Genomic DNA, 15,840 nt, shown 5'->3' with positions numbered 1-15,840 from the left:
TATGTAACAATGTTCTATAGAACTTGCAACATGTGTTGACTTTGCAAGATACATGCTTTTACTTATAAGACAAGTTTTTTATATGTGCGCCATATAATAAGCTTCTTCCACAAGATACAAACATATGTGGCACGTGGTTAATTTATTGACCAAGTTTCTAACCTACAAATTTGTGTAAAGTCAAAATTGCATCTATAATGCTTCTAGGAAGCTCATCCAAAAAATATTATAAAACTAATCTATATTTACTTACTTCTACATAATTATATAGGTAACTATTGGAATAAATACATATTTTTGTGACATTATCTTTCTTTTAGAAATGAGTTCAGTAAGGAGCAGTCATCATCTTTCATGAATCTTGCAATTTTTTATTTTTATTTTGATGGATGTCATCAATAAAAAGCCTCAATCTTCCTTGCTTTATTTATAAGATTTTTTGTTGGCTTCTATATGCATTCACTTATATCATATTCACACCAATAAATAAGGTATTTTAATCTATTTTAGAGTTGCTTTGAATCTAAGACTTCTTCTACCTTGAACTTTTGATTATTATCTAGTTTTATAAGAAGAGGTGGTATTTGTCTTCTTCTAGAAATATTCATTGCCTTATATGACTTAAAAAGATATACATGGAATAAAAAATGGATCTTCATAAACTCTGATAGATGTAATTGATAAGCAAGAAGATTGATTTATTCATAGTAAAAAATAGTCTAAGCTTACAATAGTCCAATTTATTACAAAGACAAGTAGTCTTGATATTGCAACAAAGTAATCATATTTTATCACTCACATTAAATTGTGGTTGCTCCTTGTAACAAACATGTGCATTATTTTTTTTGACATTCTTAGGTTTTTTTTAATTGTGCTTTTATTATTGCATGTAGCTTTAATAAACAATTTATCAAATTTTTACCTCAAGATTATCAACTTTTGAAAAATAAAAATATCAAGTTATAAATGATAATTATAATAGGTAATTGTTTTTATTAAATAGAAGAATATATCAAATCATTCTATGTAAACTTTGCTAATAACAAAAGAGTTGTCTAATCATCTTGATGATAGTTAATGATATATTTCAAATACTATTTCAAAACTTGATTTATTTAGTTTGTTTTTCTATTAATTTGAAGCTAAAATAACAAAGATATTTTTGTATCCATCTTTAAAATCTTAAAAAGGATTCTCTAAAATCTTCATATAAATTAAGTTTCATAATCCAATATAATATCTTTGGACAATCCATAATACTAATAAATATTGTTAAGAAAAAGCTTAGCCATTTCTTTACTTGTAATAGATTTTGTACATAGTACAAAATGTTCTATCTTTGTGAAATAATCTGCTATCACAAATATAGAATCATATAAATCTTAGACTACAAGATTAGTGATAAAATCCATAAAAACAAAAGACCATGCTTGTTTCAAAATACATTATAATTGAAGAAGTCTATAAGATTAATGATAAGAAGTTTTTGATCTTGTACAAATATCACATGATTGTACAAAGTCTTTGACTACATTCTACATTTGAGGCCACCAAAAATCTTAGCTTCAAATATTAGCTTTAAAGTCTTCTTATATCCAAAATTTCTAGCTATTGGAAAGTCATGACAAGCTTAATGAACACATAATTGTACTTTGCTTTCTAGAATGTATAATTATTCCTAAAAAAAAATTAGATTATTTTTAAATTTAAAATTAAAAGTATCATGAGACTTAAAAATATTATTTTTAATATCATGAATAAAAAAATAAGATGACATACTTTATTGAACTTACTTGACAAGGGTTGAATCAATAATTAATATTGATTTTATTGCTCAAAGGTAAAAATGCTCTAATTTCAAGAAAATTATTCTCTATTAATCAAAAGCTATATTTCTTTCTTTTGCTACAAAATAAGAATGTTTAAAAAGGATATTTGATAAATCTTATTATTTTTTAAATTAATAAGAGATCTTGAAATCAAAACTTGATAAAGATATGCTCCAACAAAATTAGCAATAATTCAAAATACGTGTCGATATAAAATACTTAAAGTTCTTGTAATCCATATTGATGGTGAATGGATTCAAAGTGCCTTCTAGATAATGTTACCATTTTTGAAATGAATCCACAATTACAAAAAGTTCTTTGTTATAACTCTCACTATGTAAGGAATTGAGACTATGATGGAAAAAAGTCAAAGCATTTCTCAAGGTAAGTCCAAATCATGAATAAAATAGAAACCAATTAAGAGAAGGTCTTTTAAAGATCAATGAAGAGTTTTTGGATTTTTAAAGAGTATTCCTATAGCATGGAGATACAAGGGTAGAAGTAAATCTTTTATTTATATACTCACTAATGAAGAAAGCTATGAGTGTGGATTTTTGGACTTGACAACTTTGGAGGTTTTAAAATTTCAAAAGGTTGGAGATTTAGATCATATGTATAAGGATTGGATGAAGAAATATGAAAAAAAATCAAAAAGATTGGATGTGATTTCAAGTGGTGAGTGCATTTTGGATATTATTGAAGAAGAGGGATTTGAAGATGATTATATAAAGGTTTTAGAGGAATTGGCTTTATGTTATTGTATTGTAATATGACTATATGGTGAAAGATGATAATATAGATCTTATTATAGAAGAGCCAAGTTAAAAGATAAAGTAAAAAAATATGGATAAAAGATAGGAAGATAGTAAAACTTTTAGTAGTAATGTTGTCTTTTTTAAATAGTGACTTCTACTTACTTTGTAGGTCATAAATAAGGCAAAACAAAGTATATTATAAAAAAAATGATATAAGCATCTTTAAGAAGAAGTTAAGAATAAAAACTAGCAAAAATTACCTAAAAAAGTTAAATATTGATACTCAAAGAGGGCTAGTTATGAACTAGAGTCGAAATCACACACTGAGGCACAAAATCAAGCTCCGACGATAATTTTAAAATTCTTTGCCAAACCAAAGAGTGGAGTTAGAAATAGACTTGATAGAGTATTAATAGGAATTAATTTGAATTAATTTGAAGTTGTATTAACTTTGTAAGAGCTTTGCAAAGTCAAGGTTTGTTTTGGGTGACTTTGAATTTATGAAATTAATAGGGAGATTCTTTTTAAAGAATCTTGTAAATTTTGTAATAGATCCATAAGTGAAATTTTGAAGGTTTGTGGATTTTTATGTGTTCAATATATTTTGTGAGTTTGAGCTTGATTGAAGGGTTGAATCAAGGATTATTGAGGTTTAAGTGGGTCAAGGTCTCGAGAAGTAGAGTTTTAGGTCCAATAAGAATTTCTTAGATTTCTTGCAATCTATTAGTTGAATTGGAGTGAAAATTATGTGTGTAGGTTGTAGACTTATTTTCCTACATATTTAAAAAATTTGAGATCAATTGAATGATTTGATAAAGAGATATTGGCACTGAAAATTTAATATTTGGATTAGAGAAGGAGGCTGGCTAATATCCGAGCAAATATTGAGGTTGATCTTTTTTTTGGTGAGTTTGAACTTCTTCAAAATTTTTGTGCTTGTTTTCAACTTAATTTTTAAGAAGTATGAAAATTTTGAATTAAAATCAATGGTTCATTCATTAGTTATTGAGGTTTAAATCTACTATAGGAATTACTTGGATTTATTTAGGATTTGATTAGGATTTGTTTAGGATTTGATTAGGGTTTGTTTAGAATTTGATTAGGATTTTTTTAGGATTTTTTTAGGATTTTTTTAGAATTTGTTTAGGATTTTTTTAGAATTTGGTTAGAATTTGGTTAGGATTTTTTAAGGATTTGATTAGAATTTATTTAAGATTTATTTAGTATTTATTTAAGATTTGTTTAAAATTTAAATAGGATTTATTTTGGGTTTATTTAGGATTTATTTAGAATCTATTTAGGATTTTTATAGGATTTTTTTAGGATTTTTTTAGGATTTTTTAAAGATTTGGTTAGGATTTGTTTAGAATTTATTTAAGATTTGTTTAGGATTTGGTTAGGATTTGTTTAAGGTTTGATTTGAATTTGATTGGAATTTGTTTAGAATTTATTTAAGATTTTTTTAGGATTTGGTTAGGATTTGTTTAGGGTTTGATTTGAATTTGATTGGAATTTGTTTAGGATTTGTTTAGGATTTGACTAGAATTTGGTTAAGGTTTGTCTAAGATTTGATTAGGATTTGTTATGATTTGATTAGAATTTGAGTAGGATTTGTTAGGATTTGTTTAAGATTTGATTAGGATTTGATTAGGATTTTTTTAAGATTTGATTAGGATTTTTTAGGATTTGATAAGGATTTATTTAGGATTTGATTAGGAATTGACTAAGATTTGACTAAAATTTGATTAAAATTTGATTAAGATTTAATTAAGATTTCTATTTTATTATTTTATTAATATTTCTATATTATTTTTTTATAATTCTTTAAAGGATCTCTAGGAATATTTTGTATTTCTTACATAATTCTTTTGAAATTTTGATTGAATTTGATTGATGTTTGATTATATTTGGTAATATTTAATTGTAATTTTTTAAAAAATCTATTAGAATTTTTAGAGCTTATTGTTGCAATTTTTCTTTTATCTTCCACAGTTAAGTGCCCCATGCATTCTCAAGCCAAATGTCACGTAATACGACAGCGTATGCATGGAAGTAGAGTTAATATTGTGGAGCTTCAGTCAAAGCAAATATATAAAGAGATTTTAGAATTTTTTAAGAGGCTTGGAGTAATTGATAGTCATGTGATATTGTAAGAGACTATTGTACAGGCTAAGTATAAAACTATAGCCAAGAAGGTGAATCTTGTGACAACTCAATTGCCTTAAGATACCAAAGAACACATCAAACAAGCTATTATGGAGCCAAGATTAAAAGAGTCAAGAAAGATTGATTACAAGTTTACTAAGGAGTCTTTGAGTAAGTTTAAGATTGGAAGGGATGATTTTTTGACCAAAGTAGAAAAAAAGAAGTTTCTAGAGATACTTTCTAAATATAGTAAAACTTTTGTTTTTGTACATAAAAAAATAATTGTGTGGATCCTAGCATAGTAGTACCTATAGTTATTTTTACTATTCCACATGTACCTTGGGACTTGAAGCCTATTTTGGTGCCAAAGACTTTGCTTTCTAAATTGATAGATTTGTTAAAAAAAAGGTGAAGATAGGTATTCTTGAACCATCTATTATATCTTATTCTAATCAATGATTCACTATGCTAAAAAAGTCTGAGGTACTTAGGTTCATTTAAGACATGCAATTGCTCAATAAGGTGACTATTAAGAATATAGAATCTAAATTAGTGGTAGATGAAGTAGCGAAAGCTTTTCTAAGATATGCCATTTACTCTAGTTGTGATTTATATTCAAGTTATGATCAATTTTATTTAGCAAAAGAGAATAAGAATCTAACTACTATAAAGACTCATTTGGATCTAATATGCATGTATACCTTGTCGCAAGGTGCAACTAATTTTATGGCTCATATATAATATGCAATAAATCAAATTTTAAGAAAATTTGTACTAGAGAAGACCATATCTTTTTTGGATGATATTCCAATAATAAGTTGGAAGGATGAAACTAAGAATTTGACTTTGAGAGAGGATGGATATTATACATTTATAAAGGAATATATTAAAGATTTAGAGTGCATTTTGAAAAGACTTGAAGAAGTAAAATTCATTTTATTCTTTAAAAAATTTACATTTAAATTTAAAGAAATTGTGGTTGTTGAACCTTTATGAGGAAGTTATGAAAAAAAACCAAATCCGGATAAGATAGATGCCATAATAAGAATGAAAGTATATAAGAGCACCACCAAGATAAGAAGATTTTTGGATCCTTGTGTATTTTATCATATATGAATTCTTCTTTATGTTTATATTACAGTGTCTTTATATTGATTATTGAAAAAAAAAATTATATGCCTTAAAGAATAAGAATTGGTTATAAATGGATTAAAGATGGTTTTAAAAACTCTATTAGTATTAAGATAAGTAGACCATAATTGTAAAAGATCAATGATAGAAAGAATTGATAAAAGTTCTATAGCAATTAGATAGACTATTAGACAAGATAATAAAGAAGGTAATTGATTTGCAATTAGGTTTGGAATAAGGAATTTGGTGCATGTCAAGGATAATAAAAATTTGGTAGCAGATATGTTATCTAAGGCTTGGTAGTAAAGAAAGAAAGAAATTCTTGTACAAGAAAAATATAGAGACTTAGTTAAAGGCTTTGCATTTTTCACAAGTGGAGGAGATCAATGTGATGATCAATTTTGAAGGAGATGATGTGTTGGTTTGTTTTAGAAGATATTATATATCACTATGGAAACATTGGAAGAATGAAAGTAAATCAAGGTAAACTTGATACAACAAAGAGGCGTGATTTTTTCACAAGGTATGAGGTACAATTGAAATTGACTATTTCTTATAACTTCAAAGCAAATAGTAAGAGTAAAAAAAAGGCACCTTCTAATCATTTAAGCTTTGGTCAAGGCATGTAGAGAACAAACAAGGTTGTGGCCTAAGTTTTTATCATTTGCTTTATAGATAAATAGGACTATTCATAACACAATTATTAATTATATGCCAATAGAGTTGATGTTAGAACAAAAGCCCTTATTGCCTATAGGGGAGTTTATTTCATCTTGGTTGTTTTTGTCTTAAAGGATTAGCATTTATAGAAAAAGATTATTGGAACTTTGAATTTGCTAACTAGAAAGATTTTCTAAGCATCATCAGGTTGCTATGGAGAAGCTTAAGGCAACAAGATTGAATAATAAAGAGAGGTTTGATAAAATTCATCAATTAAGTCCTAAGCCAATTAATAAGGTGATTGGATTTTGATTTATGATAGTAATTTGATGCACCAATATTCTACTCTTTATAAATTTGTATGATGTTGGTTTGGATCCTATGTGGTAGTTGAAATGCATAATAATGCAACTCATTTTCTTCGAAAATTAGATGAGACATCATTAAAGATTAGGATTGTAAGAAAGCAAATTAAAATCTTTAAGAAGTAAGATGATATGAATTATATGGAAGATTTAGAGGCTTTTGAGCCTCAATATTTTGATCAATGGTTTAAAAGTGATATAATTCACAATGACTCTGATTATAATGACAATAGTATTATGCTCTAATTCTTTAGTACATACCAAAATATATACAAGTTTAGAAGAGGTGAGTATTCTGATATACTTAATTTAAGTGCATCAAAGTTATTTGGAAGGTAATTATTTTTATTGATAGGAGAAGAGGAATATAATGCTAATATATTTATAAATTTAAATAGAATTTAGAATAAGAGATTATTGACTTGAATGGATTATTTGAACTTGAGGATATTATCTTTTAAGATAGATACTTGACTATATTATGATTCAAAGAAAATATTGGAAGAAAGTTAAGAGAGAGGTTTTGGATTCAAGTAGGATTTTTTGTTTTCACTAGAATTTTTGAGAAAAGTGATTCAATGCTAATTTAGATTTTTTATGCCACTTCTTATATTTTTATCTTTTTATATTTATAGTTAAAAAGAAGCTAGATCTAGTTGTGAGCTTTTCACTAAAGCTATAGCATGCAAAGAATGGAGTTGTAAAGAAGGAGATCCAAGCAAATTTGTAGGAAGGAGATTGCTAGAATTTTTAAAAGGGGAGATTCAACACTAGTTTGGCTTTTTCTATGCTACTTCTTGTATTTTTATCTTTGTATTAAAATTTAAAAGAAGCTAGATTTGATTGTGAGCTTTTCAAGAAGCCATGGCTTATAAAAAATGAAGCTATAAAGAAAGAAATCTAAGCAAATTTATAGAAGGGAGTTGCTTAAGTTTTTGGGCAATAAATTTTAAGAATATTTTAGAATTTTTATGCTATTTATTGGATTTTATTTATTTATTTTTATTTATTTTATTCTCAATGAGCTAAATTTTGTTTAGATTAAATTATTAATAATAAGTTATAGATATTTTAGTGAAAGAAGATTTGAATTTGAGATTAGAGTTAGAGGTTGTGTATATTTTAGTATAAGAATGAAATTAATCTATAAATTATACCTAGCCTTAGGACTACCTTTTACATTTGATTTCATTAAAGACAACATTGTGCCTTCTTGTAACCTACTTGTGATTAAAGATCCTATATTTTTCTAAGAAGTCTTGCTCTCTTAACAATATAATAATTTATACAATGGATCTTTCATATGAGTATAATGAAGTATCCATAAATGATAAAACATATAAGCCTCTAAAAACCTATGTATTTCTATTAAAGAGTTACATGTATCCTTTGCCCTTCCAATTGTATTAATTTTACTTGGATCTCATATTTTCCTATAAAATCCATAAAAATGTCCAACAATAATAACTTCTTGTATTTCAAATGTATATTTTTCTCTCAAAATTGTAAGATGAACTTCTTCAAGTCACAATAAAATCTTTTTATAATCTTGTATATGATCAACAACATACTTACAACACCTTCTTTTATTTAAAGTATCATCTTTTTTTTCTTCTTTACATCCTTTGATAGAATTATCATTTAGAAAAGATATAGTTCTTTCAAGAATAAAGTCTATTAATACCTTGTTTATCCTATTCATCATATGTGCAATTGAATTAGTAGCACTTAGAAGAAGACTATATATTTTAAGTAGCCTAAGTGGTATTTTCATTATTGCTAAAATCTCTACTTCTATATACAAGTTGAAATTGATGATAACAAAAATACAAATCATCTATTGAATAAATTATGCTTCTTGCAAATACTTCTATAAACTCATCTATTAAAGATCCTATACTTACATTTCTAATAGTTATTATATTCATTGACTACATATCTTAAATAAAATATAATGATCTATTTTTTTTGGGTACTATAAACCAATAACTAGAATATAGAGCAAATAAAGGCTCTAAATCTTCATTTGCGGTCTTTCTTTAATAACTCCACTAATTTAAATAAGTATGCCTTTGGCTTAAAAATTGGCCTTAAATTTGAAGACACATGTGGTATTATGAAGATAATCACATAAGCATTAATATTAGAATCCATACATCCTATTTTATGAGGTCCAAAGGCAAAAGCTTTACCTTGCTTTGTGTGATTGATGTTTTACTTATTCTACAAATTCCTTTAAAAAAAAACTATAGAGGGGGATTCAAACACAAGGAAAGACTATCCGCATGAACTTATACATTAAGGTCATACAATTAATCGTATTTCAAACCACTAAAATACCAAAGAATACTATAATACTTTCTCCCACTAATAATACTCCTTCATCAACTGATAACAACAATGTGCAATCTTGCACTCTCAAAAGACCGCTCAAACTATACAAATTCTATCCAACATCGGAAATAATAATCTTCCACTCCAACCAATCTTGCTTCACAAATTTTTTGTAATCACAAACTTCTTCTATCAAAACACACACAACTCTTAATTAACAACAATCATAATCTTCAGTTCAAAATCAATCTTCCACAAAATCTGATAACAAACTTCTAAAATCTTTTCATAATAATTCAATCACACAATACTTTAATTACATACTCAATATCTCATAAATCAATCTTTGATTTATTTCATAGATTCAGTTTAGAATATTTAAAAATTATCCATTACTCTTTAATTATAAAGAAAATAATTAAAACAAAGAGATAGTACCAAGCTTACCCCAGTTCATGACTATCATAGTCTGGCCCTTTCCATATCTTTTTCAACTTATGCTTTACTTCTGAAATTCCACATTTTAGTTGTTATTCCCTACTTAACCGTTTTTCACAACTAATTCAATCATCCGACCTACTGAATTGACAACCCTAAAACTGATTAATCTACTTTATCCATATCTTACAAAAATGAATTTCTATCCATTTTACATAGCTCCATTCTTAATTGTATAGTATCTTTGTAAAAATAGAATTAATACATATCTAAAAAAAACTACTTAATAAAACTCTACAAAATTGCTATCCCTCTGGCCTATCCAATTATTCAATTTCTGCATTATCCGTCGTTGATTCCACCAATTTTGGTTCTAAATGCAAACTTTTATCTCCCTCCAATCCTTCTATCAGCTTCTTCCTCAACTGGGCTGAAAGGTCTTCATTGTATTCTCCTAATTCACGGACTTGAGCCTCCAATTTAAAGACATGGGCATCTCTTAGTTCCAACTCATGCTAATATTGATTCATTCCTTTTAGAACTTCAAAAACTGGTAACATCGATACTTAGGATTGACCACTATTGACTAAATCATCTTCCAATTTTGTCACCTTAGCGTTCAAAGGCTCAATTTTAGCCCTCAACTATTCTATTTCACATCTATATTGATCACTCAATTTTGCTTTTTCTTATGCTAATAACTATACTTTTTTTCTATTCTACTTGTAACTGGTACTTGACTTTCTTTCGTTCCAAATTCCATATCCGATGACATTAGAGCAATTCTTTCCATTAACCTTTCATGATCTGTATGTTGTGTTTCTTTTTCTTTCATCTAAGCTTCCTATTTTTGTAAAAACTTCTACTCCAATATCAACTTAGACTCTGCATTTGCTTAGATGATCCATTCTTTCTCTGCAATTATTTAGTTCTGCTTTAATTTCACCTTTTTGCTTGCTTTCAATTTTTGTTTGTCACAACCCTCTACATCCAATGCTCGTACTATGCAATGTATTTGTGAAATGTACTTTAATAAAACATTCTTAAGTTGTATACCTTTTGATAATTGGCCCTGTGAAAATGCCAATTGATTGGTATCTAACAAAATTGGGACTTCATTCTATTCTTCTACCATCAAACGAATCGGAGCCGGTTCCAATGCAACTTTTGGAATTGCCTCTTGTATCAATGTATGACTAAATTTCTCAATTTTACATACTACACCCCGTGAATTGGCAATTAGTGCCAATGAATTCCATTCAACTGGTTGAGGTACTAGCAAGTGTACATTTCTCTCTACTATTGGCATTGCTTGACTTAATGTAAATGCAATCACTACATACACATAGTTGGAACAAAGTAACGCTGTAAACTTTCTTATTTAATGCTTGGATCCCATTTTTGCATGAATACAGGTTGCTACACAAGCTGCCTAATTGAACACCATCTCTTCAAGCATCTCTACTACTGCAAATAATAACCGTCTTGATATATGTGTAGTGTGTTGGTATAAGCCTAAACGCCTCATTACAAAGCACAACCATTCCATGATTTCTGATATAATTGCCTCAACCGTCCACCAACCTTGGTTCTTCTCAAATAATGATACTCCACTTTTGAAAAACCTTCCTTGGCTGAAATTGCTTGATTCTCCGATCTCCATTACAAGCTCTCCAATTGGAAGATACAACACCTTTTTTAAGATATTCTCATCAATATTAATAATGCGCCCTTGTACTATGCTTGATCCATTCTCTGGGTCATAGTTTGCAATGTATTCTTTCACTAATACCACATTAATTGAGGGCAAGCTATCTGACCTTCGCAAGAACTGAAATATTTGTGTATTTCAAAAATCTTATATTCTTCTTGATATCCAGCAGATCTCTAATTTCATAGGCTCCATGTTAGTAACGATTACTACAAATGGTGGTTCCAAATTATATTTAGTTTTCATATTTTGTCAATTTTTCTCTCTATTCATAGTTCTCTTTGTACTTGCAATTCCTATGTCGCACACTCTTTGAAGCTCTAATCGTCAATGCTATTCTCTAATATTCTTAAAACACAAGAAATTGTAACACAGAAAAACAACAACAAAATATGACACCATAGAATGACCTTGAATGGGTACCTCACTCCTATTCCCTTACCTAGTGGTAATAACGACAACACGATATCCATACTATCCATTTCTCTCGTCGTCCCAACTGACTTATTATTAATTATATTTCAACTATCTTTTCAGTCGCCTCTATACCATAGTTTATCTATACCAATAATTGAAATCTGTCTCGGATTTTAAGTATAATACAACCTTAAATGGTTCTCGTTAATACGTGTAGTGAATTGATGGCCTATAAAATCTTCCAATTGAATTGATCCATTAGAAAATCTTTCAACCACCCGATACGCACTATGCCATCAAATTTGAAATTTTCTTGGAAAATTATTAAAATGATTATCATAAAGCAAGATCAAATCATTGGGCATAAAACTCTTAGGTCACAATTTACTATCATAGTAACTCTTCTATTGTTTCTAGGTAGCTTCTTTCATTGAAAGAGCAATAGCCTAAATTTCATCCAATTCTTTCAATTTTACCAACTGATATTGTACAGTGTTATAATATGTGAAGTCTTGCTTGACAATGCTTCGGGCACCTAGCTGTGGAAGGAAGAATAGAAATTGCAATAAAAAAATCCTAATTCTAATAGAATACTAACAATGCTCTAATTAGACCATAATAATATTAAGCAAGCTTAATTAAATTAAAAAAAATCTCAAGAAATTTCAAACAAATAATAAGAATTCTTAAAAAAATATTAGAAGGATCACAAATATCACTCAAATACATCTCAATTCAATCTTAATTTAATTCTAGTTAAAATCCTATTGAGCTTCATTCAAACTTTAGGCCAAACCTAATTAAATCTTAAATCCTAATAAAATCCTAAACTCTAAATCAAACCGTAAATAAATCTTAAATCAAATCCCAATCAAATCCTAAACCAAATCCTAAATCAAACCCTAACCAAATCCTAACCAAATCCTAAACCAAACCCTAAATTCTAAATCAAACCCTAACCAAATCCTAATCCAAATCTTAAATCCTAAATCAAATCCTAATTCAAATCCTAAATAAAATCCTAATCCAAATCCTATATAAAACCCTAATCAAACCCTAATCAAATCTTAAATCCTAAATCAAATCCTATCTAAATCCTAAATCAAACCCTAATCCAAATCCTAAACCCTAAACCAAAATCAAACCAAACCCTAGTAATTCTTACAACAGATTTAAACCTCAATAACTAATGAATAAACCATTGATATTAACTCAAATTTTTCACAATTCTTAAAATTTAAGTTAAAAACAAGTAAAAAAAAATTGAAAGAATCGGAGTTACCAAATTGATGATAACTTCAAAAATGTGCTCTGGTATTGGCTGGCCTCCTTCTCCAATCTTGATGCCAATCTTCTAGAGCCGATATCTCTCCTTTACACCATTCGATTGATCTCAAAATTCTCACGTACATAGGAAAATAAGTCTAATATCCTCTCACATAAGTTTCACTCCAATCCAACTAGTAGATTGTAAGAAATCTTAAAAACCCTCACTAGATTTAAAATTCTACTTTCTGAGACCTTGATCCACTTAAACCTCAATATCCTTCAATTCAACCGTTAGATCGAGCTCAAATTTACAATACACATTGACCAAAACTATAACCATAGACCTACAAAGTTTCACCTATAGATCTAATACAAAACTCTTGAAATCATCCAAAACATAAACCCTATTTTATTTCATAAATCCCAAGTCATCAGAAACAAACCTTGACTTTGCAAAGCTCTTACAAAGTCATATCAACTCCAAAACATCCAAAATCAATGCCTATAGAAACCTTATCCAATCTTCTATCAAATCCCACTCTTCAATCTGCCAAAGAATCCCGGAGTCGTCATCGAGACTTGGTTTTGTGCGTCAGGATCTGATTTCGACCCTGGTTCATAACCGGCCCTCTTTGGGTATCATCATCTAGTTTTTTTAAGTAATTTTTACTAGAATTTACTCTTAACTTCTTCCTAAAGATTTTTATATCATTTATTTTTCCAATATACTTCATTTTGCCTTATTTTTGGCCCTACAAAGTAAATAGAAGCTATTTTTTCTAAAAATCATTACTACTAAAAGTTTTACTACCTTCCTATCTTTTATCCATATTTTTCTATCTTTTCTTTTAACTTGGCTCTTCTATAATAAGATCCATATTATCATCTTTCACCATATAGTCATGTTACAACATGACAACGGACTCTTTATCACTTTGTTATTCATCTGCTGCAATCTATAAACTCTAAACTTCTAGTTCTATAGATAAGATTGTTTCTTACCTATAAATCAATTTGAATGAGGTAGAATTGGTTGTCACTTTATACACTATATAATATACTTATAAGGTTGCAAATAATTTGGTATCCCAATCTATGCCCACCCTTAAAATAGTCTTAGTTAATATCTTGTAAAAAATACCATTGGTCTTTTTCGTTTGTCCATTGTCTCTAGGATGATATGGAGTTATTTTCCTATGCTTGATCTCATACATGTCCATCAAAATTACAATTGTAAAATTAATAAAATGGGTTCCGCAATCATTAATCAATTCTTTAAGACATCCAAATCAAGTGATAATATTCTTGTATAAAAATGTGGTGATAGTGTTTGCATTATCATGTTGTATTGCAATAGCCTCTGCCTATTTGATTACATAGTTAGTGGTGACTAAAATATACCATTTCTATCCATGTCTCGATCTTGATGCAATTGGTCCAACAAAATCAACTCTCTATTTCTCAAATGGTGCTTGGACCAAAATTGGGACTAATGACATGGGAGAAGTCCCAGTTGGTCAATCAATTTTTTGACACGGATCACATTGGCAAACACATTGGTGTGCATCTAAAAACATTGTTGGCTACTAGTATCCAGCTATTAAAGCTTTCTAAGTAGTAGTAGTGTAATTTCATTTGGCAGCCACCAATTATTGATTGACATAATATATTGGATAAATCAAGTCCTTTTCATCGTTCTGACTTAACACAGATCCAATAGCAACATTGGATGCATCAACATACACATAAAATGGCTTAATCCAATAAAGAGCCACTAATATTGGTGCAGATATCAATTTTCACTTCAATTCTTCTAATGCCATTGTCTACTCTTTGGTGCCAATTGGATTGGTTCTATCCAATAGAGGTTTCTTTAAAAGATTAGTCAGAGGTTGACAGATGACTGGAAACGAATGAATAAATTGTCGTTAATAACTGACATCGCCGACGAAACTACAAATACTGGACACTGTCTCTAGTCTTGGCACGTTCATTATGTGCTAAACTTTATCTAGATGAGTGGTAATACCGCATGTGGAAACTATGTATCTCAAGAGTTTTCTAAATAAAATACCAAATTGGCATTTATTAGAGTTCAACAATATCCCATATGTAGCACATTGATCCAAACATTTGTTTGGACATTTTAGATGATCCTGTTTGTATTGAAAGTACAAAAGTCATCTAAAAATATTTCAATAAATATTTGTAAGTAATCCTAAAATGCCTGAGTCATCACCCTGTGAAATATGGCTTGAGTATTATATAACCCAAATGACATAACACGATAAGCAAATGTTCCCTAGTCCATAGTGAAAGTAGTCTTTAACTAATCTTTCTTTAAAATTTTAACTTGATTATAACCAAAAAATCCATCTAGGAAAGAATAACATTCATACCTTGCTATGGCGTCTAATATACTATCCTTAAAAGGTAATGGAAAGTAATCTTTTTTGATAACCACATTTACTTTTCAAAAATCTTGATAAATTTTGATTTTTTCATTCTTCTTCGGCACTATCACGATTGAAAAAATCCACTCAGTATTCGATATTAGATAAATAAAACCAATCTTAATAAGCTTATCTAATTCTTCTTTCACCATTAGAGAATATTTTGGATTAAATCAATATTGCCTTTGATGGACATGTTTAAAGATTTAGGATTTAGGGTTTAGTCAAGGAACTTCTATCAAATATTTTTTTGGTCTTCCACATTGGTACACCACTCCATGATGTTGAGCTGTCTCGAAGGATGCTTCCTCTTTTGATATGATGGCGTCTTCA

This window comes from Physcomitrium patens, chromosome 17 (genome assembly GCF_059467195.1).
Source record: "Physcomitrium patens ecotype Gransden chromosome 17, ASM5946719v1, whole genome shotgun sequence".
NCBI classification, from domain to species: domain Eukaryota; kingdom Viridiplantae; phylum Streptophyta; class Bryopsida; order Funariales; family Funariaceae; genus Physcomitrium; species Physcomitrium patens.
Note: the sequence above shows the minus strand (reverse complement) of the source record.